This window comes from Lipotes vexillifer, unplaced genomic scaffold (assembly GCF_000442215.2).
Source record: "Lipotes vexillifer unplaced genomic scaffold, Lipotes_vexillifer_v1.1 scaffold469, whole genome shotgun sequence".
NCBI lineage: Eukaryota > Metazoa > Chordata > Mammalia > Artiodactyla > Lipotidae > Lipotes > Lipotes vexillifer.
The window spans coordinates 3,501,999-3,512,738 of NW_006788006.1; positions in this window are offsets into that span (position 1 = coordinate 3,501,999).

Here is a 10,740-nt window from a genome sequence, read left to right on the forward strand (position 1 = left end):
GAGCAGAGGGGTGAGGGTGTGATGGAAGGGGAGAGGGCTGGCTGGGACAGAGCCGTGAGCCATTTCAGGCTTCACGGGCCTCTCCAGCCCCATCTCTTTCTGCCCTCCGGGTCCTTTGTGACTCTCCCTGGTCCACCTTCCCCTTTAACATCACACTCCTCTTCGTCCCAGTTGGGTTAGCAGCATCCTCTGGCCTCCAAAGCGCCCTGAGTATCATCTGTCACAGCTCTGACCACACTGAATGGGCACAGATGGATTACATGGCTATAGGGCTGCAACCTTCATCACACTGAGTCCCGCCATATCTCCAGCATCACACACGTGTTAGAATAAATGAATGATGGATGGATGGATGGTTAATGGGTGAGTAGATGGATGGATGGGTGGATTGACGGACAGATAGATGAGTGAGTGGGTAGGTGAGTGGGTGGATGGGTAAACGGGTGAGTGGATGAACGGACTCACAGAAAGGAAGGCAGATGGATGGATGGACAAATGAATGAATGGTTGGATAGATGATAGCTGGCTGGCTGGATCAGGGGATGGATGGATGGAGGGATGAATAGATGGGACGGCTAAATGAGTGGATTGATATATAGGCAGATGGGTGGGGAGATGGGTGGATCGGTTGGTGGATAGGTGGCTGGGTGGGTGGATGGGTGGATGATAGGTGGGTGGATGTATCATAGACAGATGGTAGGATGGATGGATGAATGAATGGACGCCCCCTTGGGGCCTCTCTAGCTATGTGACAAGCCCATTCAAAGGTCATTGTGAGAAGTCAGTCAGACAGTGAAGGTGAAGCATGTAGCAGGTGCCTCTGTCCAGTCTCTGTCTCCCTTACCTTACATGAGACAAAGGAAAGTGAACTGGCCTGGCTCACTCTAGCCACACTGGCTGCCTCTCCCTGTGCCTCCCACTCTCAGGCTTCTCCCCACCCTAGGACCTTTGCACAGGCTGTGTCCTCTACCTGGAGCGCTCTTCTTTCTACCCTTTACCTGGATGACCCCTATTTACCCTAACTTAAAGTTTACTCCCTCAGGCCGGACCAGGATGGCTGGCTTGTGTGTCCCTATTCTCACCCCACAGAAGGAGACTGACTACAGCAGCTGCTGGGATAGTCTGCGAGAGAGCTATGGGACGATGACAGCCACATGGAACCCCCTGGAAAAGGGGTGATCCCACTGTTGCTGCTGGCCCACATAGCGCTGGTGGAGGGGCGGTCATTGCAACACCCACCCCATGAGTTTTCTTGGCTCTGTTTCCCGCTGGGTTAGATGATTTACCCTTTTCTAAAGTCACAAGTGGGGCTTCCCTGGTGGCGCAGTGGTTAAGAATCCGCCTGCCAATCCAAGGGACACAGGTTCGAGCCCTGGCCTGGGAAGATCCCACATGCTGCAGAGCAACTAAGCCCGTGTGCCACAACTACTGAGCCCACGTGCTGCAACTACTGAAGCCTGTGCGCCTAGAGCCCGTGCTCCGCAACAAGAGAAGCCATGACAATGAGAAGCCCGCGCACCACAACTGAGAGTAGCCCCCGCTCGCCGCAACTAGAGAAAGCCCGCGCGCAGCAATGATGACGCAATACAACCAAAAATAAAAACAAACATACAAATAAGTTTATTTTGAAAAAGTAAAGTCAGGAAGTTCCAATGAATCCAAGAGTCACAAGACCACAGAACAAGGTGCCACAGAACTAAGGAATGACAGAGTCATAGCATTATGGGTTAATGGAGACATGGGACCACAACGTGCTAAAGCCATGGCACTGTGGGATCCTAGGGCCATGGGATCACAGTGCTAAAAACCACAGACGCAGGTGATATGGCCACCAGTCAACGGAAGCACAGAACCATGGGATGGTGGAAGCCACAGGAGCCCAGGGAGCCTGAGACACAACACTGGTGAGCCCCACATATGAGATGCCACAGGATGGAGTCTCAGAGGTGATCCCAACAGAATCACCCTGTCTGATCCACCCTCACCTGTTGGCACCTGTCCAAGGAGGGTCCCTGAGGCCACGGGAGCTCTGAGGAGCTCTCTCTCTGCTCTCTGGGGCAGCCACAGGAGAGAAGGACCATGCCATCGCCAATGCCTGGAGCCAGCCAGCCGCTAAACACTCAGCGAGTCCCTGTGGCCAGGGCCAAGCGAGGCTGTCCAGGTGCCAGGAAACAGTGCCAGCCTCCGGCCAGGCACGCCGGGACGCCGAGTGCTCAGCAGCAAGTGGAAAAAGAATCAACAAGTTCCTTCTACATCCATATCCTCTTAAAAGCCAACAGCAACACGGCATGGAGGGGAGGCTGTATCCTGGCTGCGTTGCCTCCGGATGGCAGTAAACTGGTAAGCTGCCCCCCAGCGCTGGCCTCTGCCCAACACCAGGAGTCATAGCCCAGCTCGGATTCCACCAGACACATCCGTGTATTAATGAGCTCTCCCAGGACAGCAACTATTCACCCAGCAGACCTGGCACCTGACGCCCAGAATAACCAGTCTGTTTTGGAGAGGGGAAACCGAGGCCCAGAGGTGAACACCACTGGCCCGGGATCACAGAGGGCCAGAGCTGAGACTCGAACTCAGGGCTGTTGGATGCTAAGAGTGAGCTTGTCACCACCCAGCTGAGCCTCCTCTTGGGATCCCTAACCCCCCTCCTCCTGAGGCCCCAGCCATTTGCTTCTAGATGTGACACAGCGTCCAAGGCAGGAGCGTGGGCCTCAGCAATTTCTTCCCTTTGCTGAACTCAGAACACCTTGTTCACAGACGGGGACGAAACATGATCATACATGATCAAACATGAGTGCACACTGGGACCTCGTATTGCTGGCATGGATGAACTTTCCCTTCCTCCCATTTTACAGATGGGAAAGCAGAGGGTCAGGGTGGGGATTCCAGCCTCCTGAGGCCCCCAGCACCTTCAGTGAGGGCTGTTCTCATCATGATGGGGACGAAGCAGCTGATTTTCTGAAATACCAGGTTACAGGGAGGGAAAGCCCATCCCTTGCTGCCTTACCTTAGCGTCAGGGTTACCTTTAGCTATGGCTGGATCCAGAACCCCAAATGATACCTTCAAGATCTGTGTCTCTCTGTCAGCTGTCTTCTCCCTTTTCTAAAAAAAGAAAATTGTGATAAAATGCACATTACATAAAATTTATAATTTCAACAATTTTAAAGTGTACAGTTCAGTAGTTTTTAGCGCATTGGTGATGTCATGCAATCATCACCTCTATCTAGTTCGAAAACACTTTCATCTTCTCCCAAAAGGAAACCTCACTCCCCTTATCAGTCACTCCTGTTCCCCCTACCCCCAGCCCCTGGTAACCACTCATCTGCTTTCTGTCTCTATGGATTTGCCTGTTCTAGACATTTCATATCACCATGTGTCCTTTTGTGTCTGGCTTCTCTCACTCAGTATGTCTACAGTGCTCATCATTTTGTTTATCCATTCACCAGTTGATGGACATTTGGGTTGTTTCCACCTTTTAACTATTGTGAATAAAGAACCCTATGAACATGTGTGTGCAAGTTTTTGTTTGAACACCTGTTTTCAATTGGGTGTATACCTAGAGTGGAATTGCTGGATCTTGTGATCATATGATGATGAACTATGTTTCACTTTCAGAGGAACAACCACCACATTGTTTTCCACAGCGGCTGCAACATTTGACACTCCCACCAGCAATGCACAAGGGTTTCAGTTTCTCCGCATCCTTGCCAATGCCGTTTTTTAGATTTTTTTTTTTTATTATGGCCGTCCTAGTGGGTGTGAGGTGATGTCTCTTTGTGGTTCTGATTTGCATCTCCTTGACCAGCCCTCTTCCTGCTTCTTGGAGTGGCAAAGATGGGCCAGGCTTAAATTTCTCCAGCCCCATGGTCCAGCGGAAGCAGAGCATCTTTCTCCCTGCTAGGCCCAGTAGAGATCTCAGGGCTGAGGCTCACTGGCCCAGCTCAGGTTCCATGCCCTTCCCGGAACCAGTCACTGTGGTCTGTAGATGGAAGGTTTTGATTGGACAGGCCAGGGGCTTAAGTCATCCTCTCGAGGTGGGGAAGCGGGTAAACCCCCAGCTGGATGCCACCAGATGCAAATGATGGAGACTGGATCCGCCAACTGCCTCCTGCCTTAGTGAGCAGTCTGGATTACAGGTTGTCGGACACCACCTGCTTTAATGGAGGTGACCCTGGCAGTATGCCAAGCCTCCATCGTCTGCCTCCATCTCCAAACGCTACATTCAAGGCCCCTCTTGTTACTTTCTGCTGCAGGAATGGTGGTGGTCCCAGCTCTGGCCCAGGCTTTCCCTGGAAGGCTGCCGCTGGGGGAAGCTCCAGGCCCAGCCAAGGCCCTTCCTTAGTCTGCTGGCCTCTTGACCTCCCCTGGGTACCAGGCAACCTTGAACATCACAAGGAAACAGGCTTTGCCCAGGACGGCTGCCGTCGCCAACGTGTTATTTCCAAATGGCTGGCAGGTGGCAAGAGGGGCCCACGCTCACTAGTTTCTCACCCCATCACTCATTTCAAGGCTGCTCAACTGACATTCATCTCCCTTGCTCCCCAGTCCCGCTTCAAGCCCCAGAGGGTTGAAATGGGGGAAATGCACAATCACAGGGAATCATCAAGTTCAGAGCTGTGACTATGATCCAGAGCTGGAAAGGAGGGAGGGAGGGAGTAAACAGAAGCCCAGAGAGGGCAAGACATTTGCTCAGGCCACGCAGTACATGAGAGGCAGATCTGATTTCAGTCTTCACCTTTTTTTTTCTTTCTTAAAAATTATGTTTTATTGTGGTAAAAACACATAACATAAAACTTTCCATCTTAATCAGTGCACAGTTTGGTGGCACGAAGTGTGTCCAGATTGTTGGGCAGCCATCCCCACCATCCATCTCCAGAATACTTTCAGCTCAAAAAACTGAAACTCTGTCCCCATTAAGCAACACCCCAGCCCTCTCCCCACCCCTGCCACCTGTCCCCACTTCTTAAGCCACACTTGGACCACTTCCTCCTAGTGACTGGGATCAGAAGACCTGAAAGTGATTCAACCCAGTTCCCACCCCACCTGATTTTAAACAGCTGACTTGTGCCCCTGATCTAGAAGATTTGGGACCGCTGGGATCTTGTCCGTGGGGCCCCCAAGCTGGGTCATGAATGGTCCGAAATGAGGAAGTTGTCATGGTGATAATGGTGGGGAGGTGGGGCTGTTTTTCTCCCCATTGCAGAGATGGAAAACTGAGGCCCAGGAATGTGACAGCTGTTGTCTAGCGAACCCCATACCCCGTCCCGCTGGACTGGGAGGCCCTCTGGGCAGGGCTGGCCATGGCTTGTCTGAGGGGTTGGTCTCCAGTGCGTGGCCGTCGGCTGAGCACACAGCTGGTGCTTCAGGAGACCTTGAATGTGGGTGCGAGTCCAGAGCAATGCCCCCTTTTCCAGGTGGAAAACTGAGTCAAATTTCATGTCTAGAGAAATGCTGGGAGCCAGTCTTTTGCCCTCCTGACCCCTGCCCTTGCTCCTAAACAGGTCCCTGGGCGGGTCTCAGATCTGTGGGTTGGCGGGGGGCCCGGGGCCTGTTTTTCCACCCGGAGCTTGGGTTGACACCGGGAAGGGTGAGGCCTCGGCGCTGGGATTATTTTTCTAAACTTTGCAGTTGCAGCCAGAGACACAAAGCTGAAACTGTCCTGCCCCCCACACCTGGCCGGGCCATGGCCAGAGAGGCCACATGGAGGCCTGACCCACTGGACGCCTGGATGCTGGGCCTCCCCAGACCGCACGGTCTCGGGGCTGCATCCAACTCCACATCTGGATTTCTCCACTTGGTTCCAGTTTCCAGCTGGAACAAAAAGACCCGGATGGGGAAAACTTGGGCCCTGCCTGCTTACACAAAGCTTGGGGTTTTAGGGCTCGGGCCACGCCCCTGCCTGCCTCTCCCTGGTGGACACGGTCCAGGCTTGGACGTCAAAGGCCACTCTTCACCCACAAGGCCCACAGTTCCATCTGGAGCTCGACCAGCCTGGCCCAGGCATGTGGTTCCAACCAGACACCTTGACCACACGGCCAAGGCACAGCCGTTGGTACCCTGATGTCATCTCTCCAAGGCTTTCTGTCTCAGACAATGGTCCCACCATCCATTCCATGCTGGGCCTGAGACCTGGGCAGCATCTGAGGCTCCTCCCTCCCCCACCCCCCCACCATGTTCAGCTTGTCAGCAGCTCTTGTCCCCTCGGGCTCCAAAACATACAAATCCAAACACTTTGCCCCTCCCAGCAGCCCAGCCCTGGTTTCCACCCTGCTGACTCCTGCCTGGACACTGCCCTCCATTCCCCAGGGTAACCACAGGGGATGTCTCAAATTCATAAATCAGATCATGTCCCTCTCTGGCTCACACACCCTCCATGGCTCCCTATTACTCTCAGAATAAATTCCACCTCCTCTCTGTGGCCTGCAAGGCCCCACACAATCTGACTTCATCCCATCCCTCCTGCCTGTCTCCTCCTTCCCTCACTCTGCTCCAGTCACACTGACTTCCTCACTGTTCTGCCAATAGCCACCTCCTTTCCCACCCCAGGGCCTTTGCACAAGCCATCCTTTCTGTCTGAAATTCTCATTCTCCATATTTACACAGTACTTTCCTGTCCTTCAGATCTCAGCTTAAATATCACCAACCTCAGGAGGCCTCCCCAACCCCTGAACAAAAATACCTTCACTCAACTTTCTTCCAAATACTCTTCACTCTTTGAAATTATCTTCTTTGTGTGTATGTTCATACAAACTGTATTGTACCCCCAGCATGTACCATCATACCCAGCCCATAGTAGGTGGGGTCCTGTCTTCTAGGGGACAAAGGCACCTACGAGCCCCAATGACAAGGTTTGAGAAACATCTACCCCTCTGAGTCCCCCTGACCTCCCCCAGCAATGCCCCAGGATTTAAAATCAAGAACTTCATCCTCAATACATGCCAGTGTGGGCAAAGGCTGGAGGGGACGAGAACAAGGCAGTGTTCCTGGACCCGGCTCTGGTGGGGCCCAGCTCACATCGGGGCAGGGGACACAGGGCAATACAACTAGACAGGCCAGACAATGAGGTCTGGATTCCATCCTGGGACAGTAGGGAGCCATGGGAGGTGTGTGGACCCCATTGCCCTGTGCTGGGCACCGGGAGGTTCCTTCCTCAGACGTCAGCACCCTGTGGGTTGCTCATGTTTGCTGGGAACATCTCGAAGCAGCTTTGTACGAATTCCTGTGGAGAACTGTCTCCGACTGGTGAGGCCACGCACTACCTCCGTCACCACAGGACTCAGGGAGGTCTGTCGGTCTGCAGGAGCCTCCCAGACCCAGATAACGTGCTGACAGCCACCTGGCCCTGCCTGGGCCCCTCAGCCTCCCCCAAGAACAGCAAGGTTCCCCCAAGGCCCTAGGCCTGGCTACCCCTTCCAGGCCCTTCGTGGATGCCAAAGACCTCTCTCCTTATTCCCCTGGAATTTTCCTCACAGGCCCTGCCAATGCCTCCAGGAATATATTAAAAGAAAATGTTTCCAGTCCGAGCAGGGCTGTTTTATGGTTCTCGGGGCTGGGAGTCTGACCGCAGAGTGGAAAGGCCTCGTCACGACGCTGTTCCTTCTGCAGAGCGGCTTCGACCCTGCTTGCCTCCTGTGCCCTCCTTAGAAGCCTGGGTTCTACAGGGATTTCCTAGCCAAGCAGAGTCCCCCTCGCCCCCTTCCCCCGGACTGGGGAGAAATTCTCCAGCAAAATAGAGGCTCAGGATAAAGCCTGGAGCTAATACATTTTCCAACATTTATTCATTCAACGAACGCCTGCTGTGCTCCTACTGTGTGGTCTCCTGCAGGTGCTGGGGACACAGCAGGAACAAGTGGGACCTGTCCTTCCTTAGAGTGGGGACCAGAATCAGGTGGGAAGGGGCACTAGAGTACCCCCAGGTCACAGGTCTGTAAAGGGGGGCAGGGAAGGTGGCAGCTTGCCTGAGACGGGGCAAGGAATAAGCAAAGGGGCAGAGATCGGCATAGGCAGAGCAGTTCCAAAGACGCCTTTCTTTTGTCTAATTGAGGTGAAATTCCCAAAATGTAGAAATCACCATTTTAAAGTGAACAATTCAGTGGAATTTAGTACATTCACAATGTTGTGCAACCGTCACCTTTGTCTCATTCCAGAACTTTTTCATCATCCCAGACAGAAACCTTTATCCATTGACAGTCACTCCCACCCCACTCTCCAGCCCCTGGCAACAACTGATCTGCTTTCTACCTCTGTGAATTTGCCTGTTTGGACATTTCACATAAAAAGGGTCATACAATCTGTAGCCTTTGTGTCTAGCGTCTTTCACTTAGCGTAATGGTTTCTAAGTTCATCCACGATGTAGGGTGTGTCAGAGCTTCACCCCCTTTTACAGTTGTGTAATATTCCGCTGTACAGTTGTACCATGTTTTGTTAGTGGACATTTGGGTTGTTTCCAATTTTGGCAACTGTGACTAGTGTTGCGCTGGTCCTGGACTTTTGTTTGTAGGGAGTTTTAAATTTTTTATATTTAAAAATATTTTATTCATTTATTTATTTTTGGCTGAGTTGGGTCTTAGTTGCGACATGCAGGATCTCTTTTTTGCAGTGTGCAGGCTTTTCTCTAGTTGTGGCACATGCAGGCTTAGTTGCCCCGTGGCATGTGGAATCTTAGTTCCCCGACCAGGGATGCAACTTGCATCCCCTGCATTGGAAGATGGATTCTTAACCACTGGACCACCAGGGAAGCCCCTGTAGGGAGGTTTTCAAATTACAGATTCTATTTCACTGCTAGTGATGGGTCTGTTCAAATTATCTATTGCTTCTTGATTCAGTTTTGGTGGCCTGTATGTTTCTAGAAACTTGTCCATTTCTTCTAGGTTGTCGAGTTTGTTGGCATAGTATTCTCTTATTTTGTTTTGTATTTCTGTGGTATCGGCTGTTATTTCTCCTTTTTCAATTCTTGTTTTGTTTACTTGGGGCCTCTCTCTTTTCTTCTTGGTGAGCCTGGCCAGAGGTTTGTCAATTTTGTTTACCCTTTCAAAGAACCAGCTCTTGGTTTTATCGATTTTCTTCTATTTTTTAATTTCTATTTTATTTATTTCCTCTTTGATCTTCATTATTTCCTTCTGTCTGCTGACTTTAGGTTTTGTTTGTTCTTCTTTTTCTAATTGTTTTAGGTGGTAGGTTAGTTTGTTTATTTCAGATTTTTCTTGTTTTTTGAGGAAGGCCTGTTCACTATGAACTTTGCTATAAGAACTGCTTTTGCTTCATCCCGTGGATTTTGTATGGTTGTGATTTCATTGTCATTTGTCTCCAGGTATTTTTAATTTCATTCTTGACTCATTGGTTGTTTTTTTTTTTTAAATGTCCCTTAGACATATTTCTTTAATTAATTAATTTTATTTTTGGCTGCATTGGGTCTTCGTTGCCACGCGTGGGCTTTCTCTAGTTGCGGCAAGAGGGGGCTACTCTTCATTGAGGTGCGCGGGCTTCTCCTTGGCGGAGCACGGGCTCTAAGCGCCCGGGCTTCAGTAGCTGTGGCTCGTGGGCTCTAGAGCACAGGCTCAGTAGTTGTGCACGGGCTTAGTTGCTCCGCGGCACGTGGGATCTTCCCGGACCAGGGCTCGAACCCGTGTCCCCTGCAGTGGCAGGTGGATTCTTAACCACTGCGCCACCAGGGAAGTCCCAACCCATTGGTTTTTTTAGTAACATGTTGTTTAGTCTCCATGCTAGTGCTGCTCTGAACATGCGTGTACAAATTTTGGTTTGAACAGCTGTTTCCAGTTCTCTTGGGTCTACACCTGTGAGTGAAATTGCTGGATCATTGCTGAAATTGCTGGAAATTCCATGTGGAACTGTTTGAGAAACCTCAGACCAGTTTTCCGCAGCAAAGCCAGGTTCAGTGTGCTGAGTTTGGTATACCAGGAGCACACGGACCCTCCTCTGGACAGTCCAGACCCTAGAAGCCACCTTGACCCATGCAGAGTGGGGGCTACTCTTGGTTGCGGTGCGTGGGCTTCTCATTGTGGTGGCTTCTCTTGTTGCGGAGCCAGGCTCTAGGCGCACAGGCTTCAGTAGTTGTGGCACACGGCCTTAGTTGCTCCACAGCACGTGGGATCTTCCCAGACCAGAGCTTGAACCCGTGTCCCCTGCATTGGCAGGCAGATTCTTAACCACTGCGCCACCAAGGAAGCCCCTAATCCACCCTTTTTAAAGTGCACAATTCAGTGTTTTTTAGTATATTCACAGTGTTATGCAGCCACCACCTCTATTTAATCCCAGAACATTCCCATCACCCCCAGAGGAAACCCAGTCCCCATGAGCAGTCACTCCCATTCTCCCCTCCCAGCCCCTGGCAACCACTAATCTGCTTTCTGTCTCTATGGATTTGTCTGTGGTGGACATTTCATATACATGGATCCTTACATTATGAGGGGTTTTGTGGCTGGTTTCCTCCACTCAGCATGATGTTTTCAAGGTTACTCTATTTTCAATTTATTTTTACTTTATTTTGCTGAAATATTTTAAAGCACTCCCAGGCCTCGAGTCATTCTCTGTTTCTCTGCCACTTGGCTCCAGAAATGATGGGGATTTTCGTAGGCACCCACGATGCATCATGCATCTCCCAATTTCCCCAGCTGTCTCAATAGATGACTTTTTACAGTTGGTGTATTAGAATCAGGATCCAGACAAAGTCCGTATTTGGTTGTTGTCTCCCTTAAGTCTCTTCTTATCCCCTCTCTCTC